This window comes from Coregonus clupeaformis, chromosome 25, assembly GCF_020615455.1.
Source record: "Coregonus clupeaformis isolate EN_2021a chromosome 25, ASM2061545v1, whole genome shotgun sequence".
NCBI lineage: Eukaryota > Metazoa > Chordata > Actinopteri > Salmoniformes > Salmonidae > Coregonus > Coregonus clupeaformis.
The window spans coordinates 1,220,315-1,244,771 of NC_059216.1; the positions used below are offsets into that span (position 1 = coordinate 1,220,315).

At 45.1% G+C, this 24,457-nt stretch overlaps 1 pseudogene; it reads right to left on the bottom strand.

The window, feature by feature from the left end:
• Nucleotides 1–1,324: 1,324 nt before the first annotated feature.
• Nucleotides 1,325–23,655, bottom strand: LOC121539735 (annotated as a pseudogene).
• Between the last annotated feature and the right edge of the window lie 802 nt (nt 23,656–24,457).

Genomic DNA, 24,457 nt, shown 5'->3' on the forward strand with positions numbered 1-24,457 from the left:
ATGTACTGTACATGGCCTGCTTTCATATGGGAACCAGCGTGAAACCTCAGGGCACCCTGCTTGAGTAACAATGCAGACCAGATGTGAAGGGAACCGTATGACCAGTATTAGACAAGCCCACAGTAGGGTCCATTGTCTTCCCATACTGGCAAACCCCAAAGACAGCATTCCAGAGGAAGCAAACAAGAAAACCAACCAACCAACAACTGTTATTTAGGGAAGAGTTAGTTACAAATAGAGAGAGCAAAAAAGAGAGAGTGAATTGGATGCGATTCACCAAGGCGCCAGCCTGACATTCTCCATGTACATGTTGAGTGTGAAAACCTGCACTGTAAACAATCACGGCCAAATCAAACTGTATGCATAATGGGAAGAAAATAGACTGGAAAAGAAACAGAGAGATTCTCATAGACTGTTCATTGTGTGGTGTTCAAAACACAGATAAATGAAACTCTTTTGGGAACATTTGGTAGGAAGGAATTTATTATTTATTTATTATTTTTATTGAACCCTTATTTTACCAGGTAAGTTGACTGAAAACACATTCTCATTTACAGCAAAAACCCGGGGAATAGTTACAGGGGAGAAGAGGGGGGATGAAGGAGCCAATTGGAAACTGGGGATAATTAGGTGGCCATGATGGTATGAGGGCCAGATTGAGAATTTAGCCAGGCCACCGGGGTTAACACCCCTACTCTTACGATAAGTGCCATTAGTGACCACAGAGAGTCAGGACAACCGTTTAACTTATAATCCGAAAGATGCCACCCTACACAGAGCAAAGTCCCCAATCACATGGTGAGGGGTGAGAGTGGCACATGGACATGTGTAGACAAATAAGAGAAAGGACAGAAGGAAAACCTTTTCATATCTTATGGAACAGGCAAGTGGTCTTTGAAACCAAACTTTAGTCTAGACTAGCACAACGGGGAAGAGACAAACATCCCTTTGTTTGACATTGCTTGTGGACACTTTGCAAATTAGATTTTACACAGGCACTAGTTAAGTAGCTTCAATGGAAAAGTCATTGGGGCCACACTGGTAAAAGTTAGTGGGATTTCACAGTAAGCAGTATTTAAATTGGAACGTAAGTGTTTCATTGTTTTTCGGGCTGATATGACATTTAAGTAGAACAGGAGCCAGCTTAATTATCTCCTCATTTGCAGTGATATAATTACATAATTTGTACCTAGTTTTGATTTGCAAAAGGCCACATTGAACATTACATGCTCTGCTGTGGCAGCGGACTGAAACCATTACTGCATATTCAGTTGTAGGTTTAAAAAAAAACAAGTGTTAGTCAAATGCTGAATGACTACGAAGATTAAAGACAAATTAAATACTCCAACAGTGCTGAAGTTACATAAACATACAAAAGGATCTTTATTAATAATTTTGACAGACATTTCCAGGCCCTTTTACAGCATGTTTTATCCTCACTCAGTGTTTCCAGTAAACCCTCCTGGAGCTGGTACCCTTGGCATGACCACAGAGCTCAAATGAAAACAATTATTTGTCCCCCCTATCTCTGTCCTCATTCCCCCTTGCTATCGCTCACCTCCTGGGTCCCTAGAACACTCTCCAGTCTGCATTGCCAGAATCGAGGCAGATGGTCGTAGGTGACGATGCCCAGCTCAGCGTCTTTCTGGGGCAGACTGAATGGCAGCAGGTGGCTCCTCAACACCTAATCAGGACAGGACAGATGTTAGAAAATACCATCAGGGGAGAGGGGAGGAGTGGCAGGAGGATAAGAAGGCCCAGGGGAAGGTGAGAGGAGGAGTGAAGATATGGAAGGCCCAGGGGAAGGTGAGAGGAGGAGTGAAGATATGGAAGGCCCAGGGGAAGGTGAGAGGACGAGTGAAGATATGGAAGGCCCAGGGGAAGGTGAGAGGAGGAGTGAAGATATGGAAGGCCCAGGGGAAGGTGAGAGGAGGAGTGAAGATATGGAAGGCCCAGGGAAAGGTGAGAGGATGAGTGAAGCTATGGAAGGCCCAGGGGAAGGTGAAAGGAGGAGTGAAGATATGGAAGGCATAGGGGAAGGAGAGTGAGAACAAGTGTGTACCTCATCAGTCAGGTAGTAGTGTCTTCCTCAGGAGGCTGCAACGGGCTGCTTCAACCTACTGGAGAAGGGGAAACAAAGGCCTTTCAGAGGGGCGTACAAAAGAGTTCATATTTAAAGTACAGAGCGATTCTCAATTACCCTCAAATTGCCTAGCCCTGATTAGCAGTATGACATTTATAGGAACTACAATACCACACAGTCCAGTCAATTGTCATAATGTTGGTCTGTACCTGTGATCCAGCGTCCTGAGAAAAGACTAAGGTGTTGAGGTGGGACAGAGCCACCACGTAGAGCACAAGACACCAGCCTCTCCTCATTGTCCCCGTCACCAGCGCCCAGAAGTAGTGTTGCAGCAGTGGGAGGGAGTCCTCTGGGGGTGACGTGAACCTCTCCATAGGGATGGCCAGCTAGGAGGAACACAGAGAGGGGTTAATTTAGCCTATCGTTATGTTACATGTTTTAGACACATTGTCAAATGGCATGTTGCAGAAAGTGACAAGAGCCCCAGTGCTCCATCTACTGGCCGTCTACACAGAAATGTACCCTGTACTCTCAATCACAACTTTCAATCCAGCGTGTTAACCAGCCTCCCTCTCACCTGTTCCAGTGTTACCCCCAGGGAGTGCAGCAGGCCCACATGCTCCCCAAACACAGCCAGCTTCATGGTGGCATTGAAGCGCCTCTGCTGAAGCAGTCAAACAGGGGGCCCCCGACTGACACTGATTCAAACTGTCCTACCAGGGCAGAATAGAGGTCATTGATGGAGGCCAGGCCTGGAGGAGGGGAGTTGAGGTCCAGCCTCCAGCTGAGAGGGGCTGGTGAGCAGCCTGCAGAGAGCCCAGGTCAGCCTCTGGACAGGCCTCTCCAGGAAGAGATCACTGGAGCACAGGAAGATACAAGCCAGACGGGCCAGCTTGGCTACCGGCAGCACCACCCTGAGAGCCTCCTCCCTCCAGACCTGTGTGTGACCGACTGCACTGCCCCCGCGGGGAGCGACTCCACCTGCAGTCCACCTCCGTCGTACAGGCTGACGAGTGGCAGGAAGGACCAATTGGACGGGAGTTAGGGTCCGGAGAGTTCTTGGAGGAGCTGGGTGTTCGGCCCAGGTGGTGGTCCCTGGAGGAAAGAACAGAGGGCTCCATGTGGGCCAGGTGAGAGAGGTAGCAGCCCCGGACAGAGGGCAGCTGGACACAGGCTTCCCTCAGCAAAGGACCCAGGGTCTGGTGGGGAGGGGAGGAGCGCTCCTGCAGCCACAGCTCAGACAGCTTTGCAGCCTCTGGGCCTCCACTCTGACCCGCTCTGGAAGACAGGGAGAATGGAATAGTTTAGCTATACAGCATTGAGTTCCCATAAAATGGAGCCTTTATAAGAATACTTATAAGGCTGGTTGGCAGTGGCATCAGAGGAATACCAGCTATTGAGCAGTGATCTAACTGAAAGTGAAAAGGTCAGGAGTTAGATCCGGAGGATACTATTTGGTGCAACCTGGATATAATGTACGATGGCTTAGCATGACATGTTTAATATCATGTTGGAAACTATACTGAACAGAAATATAAACGCAACATGTAACAATTTCTACGATTTTACTGAGTTCAAATCAAATCAAATTATATTTGTCACATGAGCCGAATACAACAGTGAAATGCTTACTTACAAGCCCTTAACCAACAATGCAGTTTTAAGAAAAATAAAAAATAAATAGATAAGTAAAAATAAAAATAATAAAAAAATAATTAAAGAGCAGCAGTAAAATAACAGTAGCAAGGCCATATACAGGGGGTACCTGTACAGAGTCAATGGGCTGGGGCACAGGTTAGTCGAGGTAATTGAGTCGGAAGTTTACATACACCTTAGCCAAATACATTTAAACTCTGTTTTTCACAATTCCTGACATTTAATCCTAGTAAAAATTCACTGTCGTAGGTCAGTTAGGATAACCACTTTATTTTAAGAATGTGAAATGTCAGAATAATAGTAGAGAGAATGATTTATTTAAGCTTTTATTTCATTCATCACATTCCCAGTGGGTCAGAAATTTACATACACTCAATTAGTATTTGGTAGCATTGCCTTTAAATTGTTTAACTTGGGTCAAACCTTTCGAGTAGCCTTCCACAAGCTTCCCACAATAAGTTGGGTGAATTTTGGCCCATTCCTCCTGACAGAGCTGGTGTAACTGAGTCAGGTTTGTAGGCCTCCTTTGCTCGTTGCAGTTCTGCCCACAAATGTTCTATAGGCTTGAGGCTTTATGGCGGTTTTGGAGCAGTGGCTTCTTCCTTGCTGAGCGGCCTTTCAGATTATGTCGATATAGGACTTGTTTTACTGTGGATATAGATACTTTTGTACCTGTTTCCTCCAGCATCTTCACAAGGTCCTTTGCTGTTGTTCTGGGATTGATTTGCACTTTTCGCACCAAAGTACGTTCATCTCTAGGAGACAGAACGTGTCTCTTTCCTGAGCGGTATGACGGCTGCGTGGTCCCATGGTGTTTATACTTGCGTACTATTGTTTGTACAGATGAACGTGGTACCTTCAGGCGTTTGGAAATTGCTCCCAAGGATGAACCAGACTTGTGGAGGTCTACAATTATTTTTCTGAGGTCCTGGCTGATTTCATTTGATTTTCCCATGATGTCAAGCAACGAGGCACTGAGTTTGAAGGTAAGCCTTGAAATACATCCACAGGTACACCCCCAATTGACTCAAATGATGTAAATGAGCCTATCAGAAGCTTCTAAAGCCATGACATCATTTTCTTGAATTTTCCAAGCTGTTTAAAGGCACAGTCAACTTAGTGTATGTAAACTTCTAACCAACTGGAATTGTGATACAGTGAAATAATCTGTCTGTCAACAGTTGTTGGAAAAATGACTTGTGTCATGCACAAAGTAGATGTCCTAACTGACTTGCCAAAACTATAGTTTGTTAACATGAAATGTGTGGAGTGGTTGAAAAACTAGTTTTAATGACTCCAACCTAAGTGTATGTAAACTTCTGACTTCAACTGTACATGTAGGTAACTATGCATAGTTAATAAACAGAGAGTAGCAGCGGGGGGAGGGGGGGAGGGGGACGGACAATGCAAATAGTCCGGGTAGCCATTTGATTAGCTGTTCAGGAGTCTTCTAGCTTGGGGGTAGAAGATGTTAAGAAGTCTTCTCGACCTAGACTTGGCGCTCCGGTACCGCTTGCCATGCGGTAGCAGAGAGAACAGTCTATGACTAGGGTGGCTGGAGTCTTTGGCAATTTTTGGGACCTTCCTCTGACACTGCCTGGTATAGAGGTCCTGGATGGCAGGAAGTTTGGCCCCAGTGATGTACTGGGCCGTACGCACTACCCTCTGTAGTGCCTTGCGGTCGGAAGCCGAGCAGTTGCCATACCAGGTGGTGATGCAACGGGTCAGGATGCTCTCGATTGTGCAGCTGTAGAACCTTTTGAGGATCTGAGGACCCATGCCAAATCTTTTCAGACTCCTGAGGGGGAACAGGCTTTCTCGTGCACTCTTCACAACTGTCTCGGTGTGTTTGGACCATGATAGTTTGTTGGTGATGTGGACACCAAGGAACTTGAAGCGCTCAACCTGCTCGACTACAGCCTTGTCAATGAGAATGGGGGCATGCTCGGTCCTCCTTTTCCTGTAGTCCACAATCATCTCCTTTGTCTTGATCACGTTGAGGGAGAGGTTGTTATCCTGGCACCACAGGACCAGGTCTCTGACCTCCTCCCTATAGGCTGTCTCATCGTTGTCGGTGATCAGGCCTACCACTGTTGTGTCATCTGCAAACTTAATGATGGTGTTGGAGTCGTGCTTGGCCATACAGTCATGGGTGAACAGGGAGTACAGGAGGGGACTGAGCACGCACCCCTGAGGGGCCCCCGTGTTGAGGATCATCGTGGCAGATGTGTTGTTACCTACCCTTACCACCTGGGGGCGGCCTGTCAAGAAGTCCAGGATCCAGTTGCAGAGGGAGGGGTTTAGTCCCAGGGTCCTTAGTTTAGTGATGAGCTTTGAGGGCAATATGGTGTTGAACGCTGAGCTGTAGTCAATGAATAGCATTCTCACATAGGTGTTCCTTTTGTCCAGGTGGGAAAGGGCAGTGTGGAGTGGAATAGAGATTGCATCATCTGTGAATCTTTTGGGGCAGCATGCAAATTGGAGTGGTTCTATGGTTTATGGGATAATGGTGTTGATGTGAAATATGACCAGCCTTTCAAAGCACTTCATGGCTACAGACGTGAGTGCTACGGGTCGTTAGTCATTTAGGCAGGTTACCTTAGTGTTCTTGGGCACAGGGACTATGGTGGTCTGCTTGAAACATGTTGGTATTACAAACTCAGTCAAGGACAGGTTGAAAATGTCAGTGAAGACACTTGCCAGTTGGTCAGCGTATGCTCGGAGTACACGTCCTGGTAATCTGTCTGGCCCTGTGACCTTGTGAATGTTGACCTGTTTAAAGGTCTTACTCACATCGGCTACGGAGAGCGTGATCACACAGTCGTCCGGAACAGCTGATGCTCTCATACATGCTTCAGTGTTGCTTGCCTCAAAGCGAGCATAGGAGTAATTTAGCTCCTCTGGTAGGCTCGTGTCACTGGGCAGCTCGTGGCTGTGCTTCCCTTTGTAGTCCGTAATAGTTTGCAAGCCCTGCCACATCCGACGAGCATCGGAGCCGGTGTAGTACAATTAAATCTTAGTCCTGTATTGACGCTTTGCCTGTTTGATGGTTCGTCGGAGGGCATAGCGGGATTTCTTATAAGCGTCCTGGTTAGAGTCCCGCTCCTTGAAAGCGGCAGCTCTACCCTTTAGCTCAGTGTGGATGTTGCCTGTAATCCATGGATTCTGGTTGGGGTATGTACGTACGGTCACTGTGGGGACGACGTCATCGATGCACTTATTGATGAAACCTGTGACTGATGTGGTGTACTCCTCAATGCCATCGGAAGAATCCCGGAACATATTCCAGTCTGTGCTAGCAAAACAGTCCTGTAGCTTAGCATCTGCGTCATCTGACCACTTCTGTATCGAGCGAGTCACTGGTACATCCTGCTTTAGTTTTTGCTTGTAAGCAGGAATCAGGAGGATGGAATTATGGTCAGATTTACAAATGGCGGGCGAGGGAGAGCTTTGTACGTGTCTCTGTGTGTGGAGCAAAGGTGGTCTAGAGTTTTTTTTCCTCTGGTTGCACATTTAACATGCTGGTAGAAATGGAAATGGATTTAAATTTCCCTGCATTAAAGTCTCCGGCCACTAGGAGCGCCGCCTCTGGATGAGCATTTTCTTGTTTGCTTATGGCCTTATACAGCTCGTTGAGTGCAGTCTTAGTGCCAGTATCAGTTTGTGGTGGTAAATAGACAGCTACGAAAAATATAGACTGGGGAGCCAGGCCCAGCCAATCAGAATTAGTTTTTCCCCACAAAAGGGCTTTATTACAGACATAAATACTCCTCAGCACCTAGGTCTAGACGTAGTGCAGCAAAGTCCCATCCTGAGAAAAACCAATGAACTTTATTGTGTGATTTGAGACGAAAGCCCCCAGCCCTTAGCCATGACCTTTTGAAAACCTGCTTCACATTTATTTCTAATTAAGCCTAGATCCAGACAATGGCAATGCAAAAACTAAATAAAACAGGATGTGTGAATGTGTTGAAAGAAGAACAATTATGGTGCTTAGCAGACCAGATGCTGTATAAATGTAAACTATGCTTGTATCTGGTGGTGCACAATGCCCACGGCAGCACACCGCTGCCACAAACTACGTAGATTTACAATGAATCAACGAGATGATATGTTCTGTGATGTGCCAACATTACACATTTTGGCTTGAGGTAATGCATCACAACCACAGCTGGAGTATATATCTTCTCAACAATTCCTCTTCTGGCCCTGCACCTCGACACATCCAATATTTCATAGCACAGGAAGTTCTGTTTTATGAAAGTTCAGTGGAGGAGAACTCCTTTAGGATAGGTCATGTTGCTGTGGGAAAGACCACCATGTACATTTAGCCAGGAACCTTCCAAATCACACACACAATGCCCGTGAGAGCATTGACTTTCAACAGAACTTGGCCAGTGGGAACCTGGAAGCAGTACAAACAACTCGGTCAAATATTGTAAAGATGATTATGGTCAACTATCTGTATCTGATATATTTAACAGGGGAAATTGTCAAGTATCCCAACAAGTGGAGACTTCACAGATGCACATACATGTACAGATTCACTACTTAACAAAGCCACTTGTATGAGGAACAAAGTGACTGAAGGACAAGATGAGCCTATAGGGAGACACAGCCTGGCCCTGAATGACTCTATATGATGATGCTATATAGCCTAAGACTAGCCTGGGTACCAGTAGGGCTGTGGTGGTCAGCTGGTTACTATCATGCATTATCATGCAAATGACTGCTGGTCCATTAATTAACATAAACATAAACCTTTAGCATCTCCAGGCCTCCACGCATACAGGCTGCTGATGGTACTACTGTCACGCCTACTCCTGCTGCCTCCCTCCCTCTGATGCTCGACTTCGCTGGTCTATTAACCACCTGCCCTGGCAACTACACTGCTCAAAAAAATAAAGGGAACACTAAAATAACACATCCTAGATCTGAATGAATGAAATAATCTTATTAAATACTTTTTTCTTTACATAGTTGAATGTGCTGACAACAGAATCACACAAAAAGTATCAATGGAAATCAAATGTATCAACCCATGGAGGTCTGGATTTGGAGTCACCCTCAAAATTAAAGTGGAAAACCACACTACAGGCTGATCCAACTTTGATGTAATGTCCTTAAAACAAGTCAAAATGAGGCTCAGTAGTGTGTGTGGCCTCCACGTGCCTGTATGACCTCCCTACAACGCCTGGGCATGCTCCTGATGAGGTGGCGGATGGTCTCCTGAGGGATCTCCTCCCAGACCTGGACTAAAGCATCCGCCAACTCCTGGACAGTCTGTGGTGCAACGTGGCGTTGGTGGATGGAGCGAGACATGATGTCCCAGATGTGCTCAATTGGATTCAGGTCTGGGGAACGGGCGGGCCAGTCCATAGCATCAATGCCTTCCTCTTGCAGGAACTGCTGACACACTCCAGCCACATGAGGTCTAGCATTGTCTTGCATTAGGAGGAACCCAGGGCCAACCGCACCAGCATATGGTCTCACAAGGGGTCTGAGGATCTCATCTCGGTACCTAATGGCAGTCAGGCTACCTCTGGCGAGCATATGGAGGGTTGAGCGGCCCCCCAAAGAAATGCCACCCCACACCATGACTGACCCACCGCCAAACCGGTCATGCTGGAGGATGTTGCAGGCAGCAGAACGTTCTCCACGGCGTCTCCAGACTCTGTCACGTCTGTCACATGTGCTCAGTGTGAACCTGCTTTCATCTGTGAAGAGCACAGGGCGCCAGTGGCGAATTTGCCAATCTTGGTGTTCTCTGGCAAATGCCAAACGTCCTGCACGGTGTTGGGCTGTAAGCACAACCCCCACCTGTGGACGTCGGGCCCTCATACCACCCTCATGGAGTCTGTTTCTGACCGTTTGAGCAGACACATGCACATTTGTGGCCTGCTGGAGGTCATTTTGCAGGACTCTGGCAGTGCTCCTCCTGCTCCTCCTTGTACAAAGGCGGAGGTAGCAGTCCTGCTGCTGGGATGTTGCCCTCCTACGGCCTCCTCCACGTCTCCTGATGTACTGGCCTGTCTCCTGGTAGCGCCTCCATGCTCTGGACACTACGCTGACAGACACAGCAAACCTTCTTGCCACAGCTCGCATTGATGTGCCATCCTGGATGAGCTGCACTACCTGAGCCACTTGTGTGGGTTGTAGACTCCGTCTCATGCTACCACTAGAGTGAAAGCACCGCCAGCATTCAAAAGTGACCAAAACATCAGCCAGGAAGCATAGGAACTGAGAAATGGTCTGTGGTCACCATCTGCAAAACCAGTCCTTTATTGGGGGTGTCTTGCTAATTGCCTATAATTTCCACCTGTTGCCTATTCCATTTGCACAACAGCATGTGTAATTTATTGTCAATCAGTGTTGCTTCCTAAGTGGACAGTTTGATTTCACAGAAGTGTGATTGACTTGGAGTTACATTGTGTTGTTTAAGTGTTCCCTTTATTTTTTTGAGCAGTGTATATTATGCACAATTGTTCCCCATCAGTAAGCACACCTGGTCATCATTTTCTCCTTGATTACTCCCCCTTTATTTAGCCCTCAGTTGACATCAGTCATTAGGTACTATTGTTTTCTCTCACGTTCTGTAAGCGTGTTTGTTCATCTGTATCTGTTCATTATTAAACTCACCTTCTGCACCTGCTTCCTGACTCCCAGCGTACACGTTACACAGAATATGAATGGCCTAGTGTATGTGCCACACCATAGGCTGTAGGCTTGTTCATTTAGCAGACAAGATATGTTTATAAGTACTGTGCCATTATGTTTCACTATATGATTGTATAGTAAGAGGAATATAATTTAACTTAGCTGAATAAAATAGAAAGGACATTTTTTTCATTACGGAGCAATATTTGCATTAAGTGGCTATGTTGAGCGTAAAAGTGATAATTTGAAACAGGTCCTTTAAGCTAGATTTAGAGTTAATTGGCAACTTTAATTGTTAATGATACAAACCTTAATGTCTTAGAAATGAAATATATATATTGGCTGCATGATGCAACTATATAGGCTATTAATGATTTGAGAAAGCCGCAAAAAAAGCTTGCGCTTTGTTCCTTTACTTAGGCTGCACACTGTTCTCTCATAAAGTGATCATATTTTTCACCCATCAGGCTATTCTCAATTTAATCTCGTCTTTACTAATATGTCACATTTGTTTCGATTTAGAATGGTTCATTATCAAATGGACAGGGGCAGGGGGGAAAATACGTAATCTGTATGCACTCGAATAGCAAATGGAAGCTCCTTTCCTTGGGCTCGATTTTCAATCATGCCAGATAGGCTACTCCGGTTTTATAGCGGAGCATGTGCTAAATACTAGCAGCTGAGAAAGAAATATAGTAGCAGCTGGGATCCATTTCTTAGTGACAAGCATCAACAACGCCTCAACCACTGTTTGAGGAACATGCTTTTGCTGCGCAACAGGTGATATTTCGTCCAAACTCTGTATGCCATGGAATCTCCAACCCTGTTCCTGCAGCTACCCAGTGCTTAATTCGGGAAACCATGTGAAATATGTTTGGGAACATCGATAGTAACATGTTTTCACAACAAAACATATTGAATTAAACTTGACAGCCCCTCTCTCTGCGCGCTCGAGAAAGGAATGAAGGAGAGAGGAGACGATGGAAACACACGGTGGTGAGATATTCTATAGCTAAAGGTAATGTCAACCTATTAATTATGAAAATATAAAAAATGCCTTATTCACTATAACTGTAGGATAACTCGGTAAGCCGCCCTGCAAAATCAATGACCCAACAGCATCGCCTAGGCCTGCCTATATGTTCTCTCCCAGGCTCATGGATAGAACGTTTGGAGCGTAGCATAAGGTAACCATCCATCCAGTATGGATAATAACACAGTCCACACTCAAAGGCTATTACTAGAATTTTTGGAGTATAGGCTAGACCAATTATGCGGTAGGCTGTTAGGCTATGTATTGTATAATGGTACAATCATTATTTTAATTCAGGTAATTGTTTTGGGCTTGGGCTCATATATAGGCCTATGCGTATGCATAAACTCTAATATGCGTATGGGTGTTTTGAATTAATCATCACCTTAGAAAGCGCTGTCCATTTCGTTGTGTTTGGCTTTAAAATTCAAAAGGCACTCGCACATCCGAGCTATCTTTGTTGCAGGTTAATGGTAACAACTGACTAACATGAGAAAAAAGGAAAAACCTGCGCATTGCTCTTGCCAGTATTATTTTATTTTACCTTTATTTAACTAGGCAAGTCAGTTAAGAACACATTCTTATTTACGATGAAGGCCTACACCGGCCAAACCCGGACGACGCTGGGCCAATAGTGCGCCGCCCTATGGGACTCCCAATCACAGCCGGTTGTGATACAGCCTGGAATCGAACCAGGGGGTCTGTAGTGACGCCTCAAGCACTGAGATGCAGTGCCTTAGACCACTGACTGCTCTTTATTAAGCTTAAGCTTTACTTATCGGCCTCAAGGCCTTTTGCTCCACCCACATTCGTTCAATGCTTCTAATGGGGTAGGAGTCGAGGGAAAATAAACATGTTACCAAATATAACAATGTGCATTTCATAAGTATTCTAATAAAGTGTGTACATAAAACGTATTAAATACATCTGTAAAACCACAATGAGGACATCTACCTATCAAGTTTTAAATTCGCAGACTAAATAGTCTTGGTTTCTCAAATGACTGCCTTGCCTGGTTCACCAACTACTTCTCAGATAGAGTTCAATGTGTCAAATCGGAGGGCCTGTTGTCTGGACCTCTGGCAGTCTAAAATGGGGGTGCCACAGGGTTCAATTCTCGGGCCGACTCTATTCTCTGTGTATATCAATGATGTCGCTCTTGCTGCTGGTGACTCTCAGATCCACCTCTACGCAGACGACACCATTTTGTATACATCTGGCCCTTCATTGGACACTGTGTTAACAAACCTCCAAACGAGCTTCAATGCCATACAACACTCCTTCCGTGGCCTCCAACTGCTCTTAAACGCTAGTAAAACTAAATGCATGCTCTTCAATGAACGCTGCTTGCACCCGCCCGCCCGACTAGAATCACTACTCTCGGCAGGTCTGACTTAGAATATGTGGACAACTACAAATACCTAGGTGTCTGGTTAGACCGTAAACTCTCCTTCTAGACTCACATTAAGCATCTCCAATCCAAAGTTACATCTAGAATCAGCTTCCTATTTCGCAACAAAGCCTCCTTCACTCATGCTGCTAAACATGCCCTCGTAAAACTGACTATCCTACCGATCCTTGACTTCGGCGATGTCATTTACAAAATACCTTCCAACACTCTACTCAGCAAATTGGATGTAGTCTATCACAGTGCCATCCATTTTGTCACCAAAGCCCCATATACTACCCACCATTGTGACCTGTACGCTCTCGTTGGCTGGCCCTCACTACATATTCGTCGCCAAACCCACTGGCTCTAGGTCATCTATAAATCACTTCTAGATAAATCCCCACCTTATCTTAGCTCATTGGTCACCATAGAAACACCTACCCGTAGTATGCGTTCCAGCAGGTATATCTCACAGGTCATCCCCAAAGCCAACACCTCCTTTGGCCGCCATTCCTTCCAGTTCTCTGCTGCAAATGACTGGAACGAACTGCAAAAATCTCTGAAGCTGGAGACACTTATCTCCCTCACTAACTTTAAGCATCAGTTGTCAGAGCAGCTTACCGATCACTGCACCTGTACACAGCCCATCTGTAATTAGCCCACCCAACTACCTCATCCCCATATTGTTATTTACATTATTTATTTTGCTCATTTGCACCCCAGTATCTCTATTTGCATATCATCTTCTGCACTTCTATCACTCCAGTGTTAATACTAAATTGTAATTATTTTGCACTATGGCCTATTTATTGCCTTACGTCCATAACTTACAACATTTGCACACACTGTATATAGATTTTCTACTCTGTTATTGACTGTACGTTTTGTTTATTCCATATGTAACTCTGTGTTGTTGTTTTTATCGCACTGCTTTGCTTTATCTTGGCCAGGTCGCAGTTGTAAATGAGAACTTGTTCTCAACTGGCTTACCTGGTTAAATAAAGGTGAAATACAATTTTAAAAAAGTATGTTTTCATAAATCATTGGGTACAGTGCAAGAAAAAAAGCTCTCCCCCTGTAATATAGTATTTCTATCAGTTTCTTTTCTGTATACAGTTGTAAACGTGGTTACATTTGATTTCTCAATCCACAGATCGAGGTAATGAACACGTTTCGTGTCACATTCAATAGTGAATTTGAGATTAGGGTCAATGTCATTGAGTAATACCATAAAGTTGGACAGCTCTTCTCCCGTTCCTCCCCATATGCAAAAAATGCCGTCAATATAACGATATCACTTCAGGATTTTATTCAATAATTAATTTTAATTGTTAACAAAACATTCTTCAAATTGACCCACATAAAGGTTAGAATAGCTTGGATCGAATGTGGAGCCCATCGATGTTCCATTCGTTTGGAGGTAGTATTCATCATCAAACCTGAAATAGTTAATACTTCAAAACATATTCAGCCAGCTCTAGAATAAAGTTTGTTGGTGGGTGTTTGTTAGTATCTCGGTCTCTCAAGTAGTGAGCTAGGGATGCCAGCCCCCCCGTGTGGGGAATGATGGTATATAGACTCTCGACATCTAATGTGACCAAAATAGTATTCTGTTAACCCTGTTATTGGTGAAATCTTATTTACGAAATCTATAGTCTTTCTCATATGATGGCAATGCTTTGCACATGCGATTTAATAAAATAGTCTACAAAGTTCGATAATGGCTCTAGCATTGAGCCTATTTCTGCAACAACTGGTCTGCCTGGATAATTGCCTTGTTGTGTTTTAGGTTTGTGTTATTTAGGCAAAATGTACAGGCATGGACGTATGGCACATTTGCAGCAAACGTATTCATATTCAGGTTTTGAGATAAGGTTGTTTAATAGGGCTTGCTCCAGATTATTGATATCCCTTTGGAACACCTGTATGGGATCAACACTCCGTTTTCTATAGAAACGTTAATTACTGAGTTGTCTCTGAATCTCTCCTTTGTATTTTTCATAGTCTAAAACAACCACAGCTCCCCCTTGCCTGCAGGTTTGATAACCAAAGGTGAGTCTTTCATTTAGTTAATTGAGTGCCTGTTCTTCTGTCCTGGTGCGGTTCTTCTGAGTACGGTTTGCTTTTCTCGAATATACAGACATGGCTTCTTGTTCAACTAACCTACAATAGGTATTAAGCGAGGAGTTGTTAACCATAGGACAGAATTAGCTTTTGGGCTTAAATTAGTAACAGTTCATTGTTGGGTTTGGCTTTGAAAGAACATCCACAATGACCATGTTTCCACTCAGTTTCAACCTGTTGAACTTCTTTCTTCAAATTGATAGATCACAGAGAGCTGAGTACACACAAATTTTTTTTTTTATGCACGCATGATAAGTCGCTTTGGATAAAAGCGTCTGCTAAATGGCATTATTTATTTATTATTTTTAAAAGCATAATACTGTTTTGATGATAAGTGTTTGTGATTTTCGATTGCATTTGCATTGATTTCAGAGTGGTTAGAGGGACAATAGAGACCTGAGTACCAGACCATTAGGACCTGATGGTCGTTAGCAAGTTGGGTTCTACCAACGCATGTCCAGAGTGCATAAAAGGAGATTACCGTGACTCAACGGTCACATGGAATTTGACTACGGTCATGACTCATGACTACCGGTGTGGCAGTAATGTGGTCACCGGAACAGCCCTAGGTACCAGTCTGTTTGGCTAACATTCCACTCCTTGTACTCCGTGTCATATGCGAAAGGTGGCATTTAGCGTGGCAAGGAGTGGAATGATAGAGAAACAGACTGGTACACAGACTAGCCTAAAACTGAGTGATGGGAGGGATGTTGGGCTCTATACACTTCCAGTCTATGGGCCAGCCTTAGCAGATATCCTAGCACAGCCTCAAAGAGGAGGGGGAAGCTGAACTGGGCAGAGAGAGGGCGAGATAGAAACCACAGGAGAGAGATTAGTCCTAGTCCCACTAACACACTGCAAAGTAACAAGCAAAGAAATGCATGTGAATTGTTTGTTGCGCATCAACGACTACACGGCGACAGCTATTAATTCCTTTCCACTCAGCACCACACTAATGCTTGTGGTTTACACCTAACAGTTAAGTCAAAATCACATCCTAATTAGGACCCTAGTCCTGACATTTATTACTAACTTAAAACACATCCTAATAGGACCCTAGTCCAGACATGTATTACTAAATAAAAACACATCCTAATAGGACCCTAGTCCAGACATGTATTACTAACTAAAAACACATCCTAATTAGGACCCTATTCCTGACATGTATTACTAACTTAAAACACATCCTAATAGGACCCTAGTCCAGACATGTATTACTAACTAAACACATCCTAATAGGACCCTAGTCCAGACATGCATTACCAACTAAAAACACATTTTAACAGGACCCTAGTCCAGACATGTTTTACTAGTTAAAAACACATTTTAACAGGACCCTAGTCCAGACATGTTTTACTAAATAAAAACACATCCTAATAGGACTCTAGTCCAGACATGTATTACTAACTACAAACACATCCTAATAGGACTCTAGTCCAGACATGTATTACTAACTACAAACACATCCTAATAGGACCCTAGTCCAGACATGTATTACTAACTAAAAACACATCCTAATAGGACCCTAGTCCTGACATGTATTACTAACTAAAAGCACATCCTAATAGGATCCTACTCCAGACATGTATTACTAACTTAAAACACATCCTAATAGGACCCTAGTCCAGACATGTATTACTAACTAAAAACACATCCTAACAGGACCCTAGCCCAGACATGCATTACTAAATAAAAACACATCCTAATAGGACCCTAGTCCAGACATGCATTACTAAATAAAAACACATCCTAACATGATCCTAGTCCAGACATGCATTACTAAATAAAAACATCCTAATAGGACCCTAGTCCAGACATGTATTACTAAATAAAAACACATCCTAATAGGACCCTAGTCCAGACATGTATTACTAACTAAAAACACATCCTAATAGGACCCTAGTCCAGACATGTATTACTAAATAAAAACACATCCTAATAGGACCCTAGTCCAGACATGTATTACTAACTAAAAACACATCCTAATAGGACCCTAGTCCAGACATGTATTATTAACTAAAAACACATCCTAATAGGACCCTAGTCCTGACATGCATTACTAACAAAAAATACATCCTAACAGGACCCTAGCCCAGACATGCATTACTAACTTAAAACACATCCTAATAGGACCCTAGTCCAGACATGTATTACTAACTAAAACGCATCATAATAGGACCCTAGTCCAGACAAGTATTACTGTAAAAACACATCCTAATAGGACCCTAGTCCAGACATGCATTACTAACTAAAAACACATCCTAACAGGACCCTAGCCCAGACATGCATTACTGACCTTAGCCCAGACATGCATTACTAAATAAAAACACATCCTAATAGGACCCTAGTCCAGACATGCGTTACTAAATAAAAACACATCCTAATAGGACCCTAGTCCAGACATGTATTACTAAATAAAAACACATCCTAATAGGACCCTAGTCCATACATGTATTACTAAATAAAAACACATCCTAACAGGACCCTAGTCCAGACATGTATTACTAAATAAACACACATCCTAATAGGACCCTAGTCCAGACATGTATTACTAACTAAAAACACATCCTAATAGGACCCTAGTCCAGACATGTATTATTAACTAAAAACACATCCTAATAGGACCATAGTCCTGACATGCATTACTAACTAAAAACACATCCTAACAGGACCCTAGCCCAGACATGCATTACTAACTTAAAACACATCCTAATAGGACCCTAGTCCAGACATGTATTACTAACTAAAACGCATCATAATAGGACCCTAGTCCAGACATGTATTACTAAATAAAAACACATCCTAATAGGACCCTAGTCCATAAATGTTTTACTAAATAAAAACAAATCCTAACAGGACCCTAGTCCAGACATGTTTTACTAAATAAAAACAAATCCTAACAGGACCCTAGCCCAGACATGCATTACTAACTAAAAATACATCCTAACAGGACCCTAGCCCAGACATGCATTACTAAATAAAAACACATCCTAATAGGACCCTAGCCCAGACATGCATTACTAAATAAAAACACATCCTAATAGGACCCTAGTCCAGACATTTTACATTTTAGTCATTTAGCAGATGCTCTTATCCAGGGCGCCTTACAGTTAGTGAGTGCATACATTTATTTTATTTTTTTATCATACTGGCCCACCGTGGGAATCGAACCCACAACCCTGGCGTTGCAAGCGCCATGCTCTACCAACTGAGCTACACACGACATGCATTTCTAACTAAAAACACATCCTAGATCGGAAAAGAGAAGACTAGTAAAAGCGATATAGTGCAAGGCTCTTTCCAATCTGTACTGATGAAGGAAAACGAGGCGACAGGACCTAAAGTTAAAATGATTTAGATTAAACGCTAATTCCCTTGAGTACCGCTATGGTTTGTACATTCACCTGGATGGAGATCTGGGAGTAGAAGGACCCAATGTAAAGCAGGTGGGCCAGCACCAGTCTCAGGGTGCTCTCCCTCTGGACAGGGTCTCCCATGATCCTCACACAGCCCTTCAGCAGCACCTCATGCTGCAGACCTGTTACATGACCCCAGGTCACTGGGGACACACTAAGCCCCCTGGGAACTGTAGTGAAAGTAGAGATTTGGCACTGTTGAATCCAGTGGATAACAACAAATCAAGGAACTACAGAAAGCTGCAGGAGAGAATATATATATATATATATATTAGTTAAAAAGTAGCAGAGCGCCAGAGTGTGTGTTACCTGAACAGGCCAGCCTACAGCGTGTGTGACGTGTGTGAGGAGGGCCTGGAGCCTGTGGTGCTCCAGGGGCAGCAGGGGGTGTGAGGGGGGCCTGGAGCCTGTGGTGCTCCAGGGGCAGCAGGGGGTGTGAGGAGGGCCTGGAGCCTGTGGTGCTCCAGGGGCAGCAGGGGGTGTGAGGAGGGCCTGGAGCCTGTGGTGCTCCAGGGGCAGCAGGGGGTGTGAGGAGGGCCTGGAGCCTGTGGTGCTCCAGGGGCAGCAGGGGGTGTGAGGAGGGCCTGGAGCCTGTGGTGCTCCAGGGGCAGCAGGGGGTGTGAGGGAGGGCCTGGAGCCTGTGGTGCTCCAGGGGGTGTGAGGGGGCCTGGAGCCTGTGGTGCTCCAGGGGCAGCAGGGGTGTGAGGAGGGCCTGGAGCCTGTGGTGCTCCAGGGGCAGCAGGGGGGTGTGAGGGGGCCTGGAGCCTGTGGTGCTCCAGGGGCAGCAGGGGTGTGAGGGAGGGGCTGGAGCCTGTGGTGCTCCAGGGGAAGCAGGGGGTGTGAGGAGGGCCTGGAGCCTGTGGTGCTCCAGGGGCAGCAGGGGGTGTGAGGAGGGCCTGGAGCCTGTGGTGCTCCAGGGGCAGCAGGGGGTGTGAGGGGGGCCTGGAGCCTGTGGTGCTCCAGGGGCAGCAGGGGGGTGTGGAGGAGGGCCTGGAGCCTGTGGTGCTCCAGGGGCAGCAGGGGGTGTGAAGGGGGCCTGGAGCCTGTGGTGCTCCAGGGGCAGCAGGGGTGTGAGGAGGGGCTGGAGCCTGTGGTGCTCCAGGGGAAGCAGGGGGTGTGAGGAGGGCCTGGAGCCTGTGGTGCTCCAGGGGCAGCAGGGGGTGTGAGGAGGGCCTGGAGCCTGTGGTGCTCCAGGGGCAGCAGGGGGTGTGAGGGGGGCCTGGAGCCTGTGGTGCTCCAGGGGCAGCAGGGGGTGTGAGGAGGGCCTGGAGCCTGTGGTGCTCCAGGGGGTGTGAGGGGGGCCTGGAGCCTGTGGTGCTCCAGGGGCAGCAGGGGGTGTGAGGGGGGCCAGAGCCGGTGGGTAGACTGCAACATTTTCACCAGGATGGGGTACAGGTCTCTGGAAATGGTAGAGAGGAGAATGTTTCTGCTGTACTACTCATTCTGAGGGACTTTTTCAGAACATCCTTTTTCTAAGCTTCTAAGAACATTTGGCATGACAGGAAAGAGCTTTTCTTGCCATGTATAATCTAACGTGATTTCACACATCTGATATTGGTTTTGTATATGGTATTAAACAATCCCTTTGAAAATGACATTGGGAGGAGAATACTTTATTATTTGAAGATGTTGTGTCCAGATGGCTTCTCTCGTCCCTACCACCAGGTGTCTTCAATGATATGACTGAGCCCATAGACAGGTTGGTTGTTTAGCAACAAAACCGACACGTGCCAAACTATGGGGCAAAACAGACAGGGTTGGCTTAGATTGTTGACATTATATTGAGTCTCCAAGTGTTAATTGAAAACAAGTACATTTGCACAATGAGCACTTGTCTCTGAAATACATTGTTACAGTTGCTGGTTAGCTAGCTAGCGAAATGTAGCCATATTAGCATGGACATGACATCAATGCACGCCTTCCGGCTACATCGATGTGCACGCGTCATTTTCGTGACATTGTCAGCCAACCCGTCTATAGATATAGGTGATAATTGGGGGTTTGACGACCAGTTACTCTCGTGTAGAGGTTGTAGGCATGTCGTAGCTGGCTGCCACGGCTCACAGCCAGTAGGACTCAGTGCTGACCCTCAGGGCCTCCCCTGGCTCCAGCTGCAGATCATTGGGCTCTGGGGCCAGCAGACGAGACAGACACTCCCACACACTTAGAGAGTTCAGCTGGGTAACACACAGTCAGGGTGACTTTATTATGGATGTACTAGTCTATCAGATCATACATCACACCCAGATCATAAAACACTTATTAGTCACTCCATTATACATTGAAGTTACTATGGATACACACAAGATCCAACAGAGGAAGGCTAAGTGTGGCATTACTACATGATGTAAGCAGGCAGTTGGGTTTGAAAATTCCTCTCTCCACACTTACCAGCCTGGCACAGGCGTGTCTGCCAGTTGTGTCCAGGACGCGTATGAGCTTCATGCCGTTGGTCACGTATACAGACTGGGGTGTCGGTGAGGTGGGCACTGCCCAGGAGCAGGGCAGGAACTCTGACATCACAGTCTCCATCAGACGAGGGCAGTCCAAGACCTGCAGTGACAGTACAGATACTATTCATACTACAAATGGTAACTCGTGAAGGTGCTTACAGCTAATAAAACCTGAGAGAGGCGGAGATATGCCAGAGGGCATTGTGGGAGGTGTAGTTGATGTTACCTGAGTGGCTGCAGAGGAGGAGTGTCTGGTGATTCGGATCAGGATTAATGACGTCATCCCTGGACACGTCGTCATCAGTCTTTTTCTCTTCCTTCTCTTGAGCAGTCTCTCTCATGACCTCCGAGCCCCTCGTCTTCCGCAATAGAGGAAAAGAGGCCAGCCCATGGAACCATGAGAGAGTGCTGTCCAGACACTCCTGAGACAAGACAGGGACACAAAGATTGGGTTTTAACCATGAGTTTATACACACATACCAAACCATGGTATATTGGTGATGATGATACAATCACACTCTGTAAGTTCTCTTACTTCATCGTCTGAGGACACCAAGAGGGCTCTGAGCACCTGCACAGTGGCAGACATCACTCCCTCCACATTATCGTCCAGTGAGAAGTGCAGCGGGAAGAGAAGGCCAGAATCCAGAAGAGTTGACACCACACTGCCCCTGAGAGCAGCCGCAAACTGGCCAACCTGCACCTACGGGAACAACAGGAGCACAAAGACAGATCTTACATTTTACATTTAAATTTTAGTCATTTAGCAGACGTTCTTACAACATCTGCATACATATATTGTCTGAAAGGCTCTTCATGATTGAACTGATTGACAGGCAGTACATTTACATTTAAGTCATTTAGCAGACTCTCTTATTCAGAGCGACAGTGGAGTAATAAGGTTTAAGTGCCTCGCTCAAGGGCACAGACAGATTTTTCCACCTAGTCGGTTTAGGTTCTAACTCTCGGTTACTGGCCCAAGGCTCTTAACCGCTAGGCTACCTGACTACCTTGGTGAGGATGTGGGCCAGAGCGTTGAGGGCCAGGCTCCACTGCTGGATCACCTGACTACAACAGAGGAGGAAGAGCTCCTGCAGGGAGTAACCAGCCAGCTGGGGGAGACAGAGAGGAGAGAGGTCAACAGGTATTAGTGCTCTATACTGACCTCAGGCTCCTCTCCATGGTGGTGCAGACCAAGGTGGGTGGGCAGGTCCTCTGTGGGTGGGATCAGGGTTCCAGCAAAGTCAAAGTGAGCCTGCATGGCCTGTCAGCACAGAGACACAATGATCAACTAGTCATTAGATGAGACAAACACACAACCTCTCCGCATCTCTTGACAAAGTGTAAACAGTAGTTAGTACCATCTTGGTTCCTTCCGGCTGGACGCAGGCAGGTCCCTGATCCACTCCAGCTTCTCTGGCTCCAGCTTGTCCATGTGCACCCACTACTTCTGAGGCTTGACTGGCAGGTCCTCCTCTGGAGAGATACATGGTGGTAATGCATCATTAGTACACTTATTAGCACTACTTGGAAAGTGCTTCAAAATACCAAGATGGACCCAGGTGCCCAACTGTAAACCCAAACCAAATCTGGATCTAAATCCAAAGCTATCCTGTGAGGTTTTGGGGTAACTCAAATGCCTCTAAAGTTCCTCTAATGCCTCAGTAGAACATTTCTCTCCAATCAGTGTAATGGAGAATAAAAGCTTGCAATGCTGGCATTGCTGTCTGAGAAGAATACAAAATACTGTAGGCACACACTGTGGTCCAGCAATGGACCATCAATCTTCCTCTATGTTCATATGTCTTGGGCTTTCCCCCATTATCTCCATTACACAAAGTGAATCTGACTTTGGCTGGCGTTGGCTTTCTGCTAATCAGGCAGATTGAAATCAATGTTCAGCCCTAGTATTCCAGTCACGGAGCTCCAAGGCTTATTTCTCTGCAATACGAAATGAGTTGTGCAATTAATTGCAAGGAGATGGGAAACTGTTGGCAGACATCCAGGTGTGCTAGGACTGACAGTGCAGAGGCAGGCTCTTTTGCTCATTCATAATGGAGCTACAGTGCATTGCTAAAATGTCTTCTGTAGACCTTTCATTGGCAGTTGGTGGGGTTGGTTCTTCTTAATCTTCCCCTTTCTCCAATCTTTATGTCCAGAGGATTCTGCTCTGGCTTCTTGGTGTCTGTCTCTGTCATGATGGTTTCTTGAAGACTCTGTTCCCTGACTCTCTCATCCAGGAAGAGGAACCTCTCTCATCCAGGAAGTTGGAAGGCTGTGAGGTAGAGGTTGTGGCTCCCAGTGGCTTACGAAACACTTACAAAGTCAACCAGTCTGGGATCTGAGAGGTAGAGGTACACAATATGATGAAACGTTTAAAAGGCAAGAAACTTCTCCTGCTCTCGTAGGTCAGCCTCAGAGTCAGTGGGCTTGGGACGCCGTATCATCCCCCTACAGATAAAGGAACATGTTAGGCAAAAGGATTTGAATGTCTGTAGACATAGTGGGTATGCACTCACTAACTGTAAGTCGCTCTGGATAAGAGTGTCTGCTAAATGACTAAAATGTAAATGTAAATATCACACAATACGGTATATGGCTCTTTATTATTATGTTTACGTACAGGTTTGTGATATCATAGCACATCAGAAAATTATATTATAACTTAGCCAATTACACTCTCCTCGCCTCTCACCTACGTTACAGCATATCAAGTCAACACCTGTCCTGCTATTTGAATGTTAACTAGATACTGTAGCTAGCTGGTCTAGAGCATTGTTATTTACAGGCACTGATCCAGCAGCCAACAAACATAGACAGCACATTGAAAACCTACTGATCATGTTCTTAATTTTAGGTGCTTCACTAGACTGCTGTGAAGCAGACAAGAATAACTAAGTACTTCTGGGTCACGGATTTTTGGAATCCTTCAGAATAAAAGTCCCGTCCTGTATACTTTGTAAATGAATAATTTGGGTGAAAATGATGAAAAATGTACACAATTATCTATATATTTTATACTAGTTATCATACATAGAATAATTAAAAGTATTTCTATGAGATGTTATTTTTTTATTTTGCCTAAATGGTCAACAATGGGGTTTTTTGTGTACTCCTATCATTTATTGCACTTTACACAATTTTCTGTACGCTGTGTCGGGGTTCATTCTACTCAGGAGCACTTCTAGTTCCCAAATTCACAAAGTTTGCATACAGAGGAGCGTAGCTGCTTATTTTGCAGCCCTTAAAGAGCGGCCAATCAGTTTAAATACAATATTTTTTTTATACGGACATACAGTTGAAGTCGGAAGTTTACATACACTTAGGTTGGAGTCATTAAAACTCGTTTTTCAACCACTCCACAAATTTCTTGTTAACGAACTATAATTTTGGCAAGTCGGTTAGGACATCTACTTGCATGACACAAGTAATTTTTCCAACAATTGTTTACAGTCAGATTATTTCACTTATAATTCACTGTATCACAATTCCAGTGGGTCAGAAGTTTAAATACACTAAGTTGACTGTGCCTTTAAACAGCTTGGAAAATTCAAGAAAATGACGTCATGGCTTTAGAAGCTTCTGATAGGCTAATTGACATAATTTGAGTCAATTGGAGGTGTACCTGTGGATGTATTTCAAGGC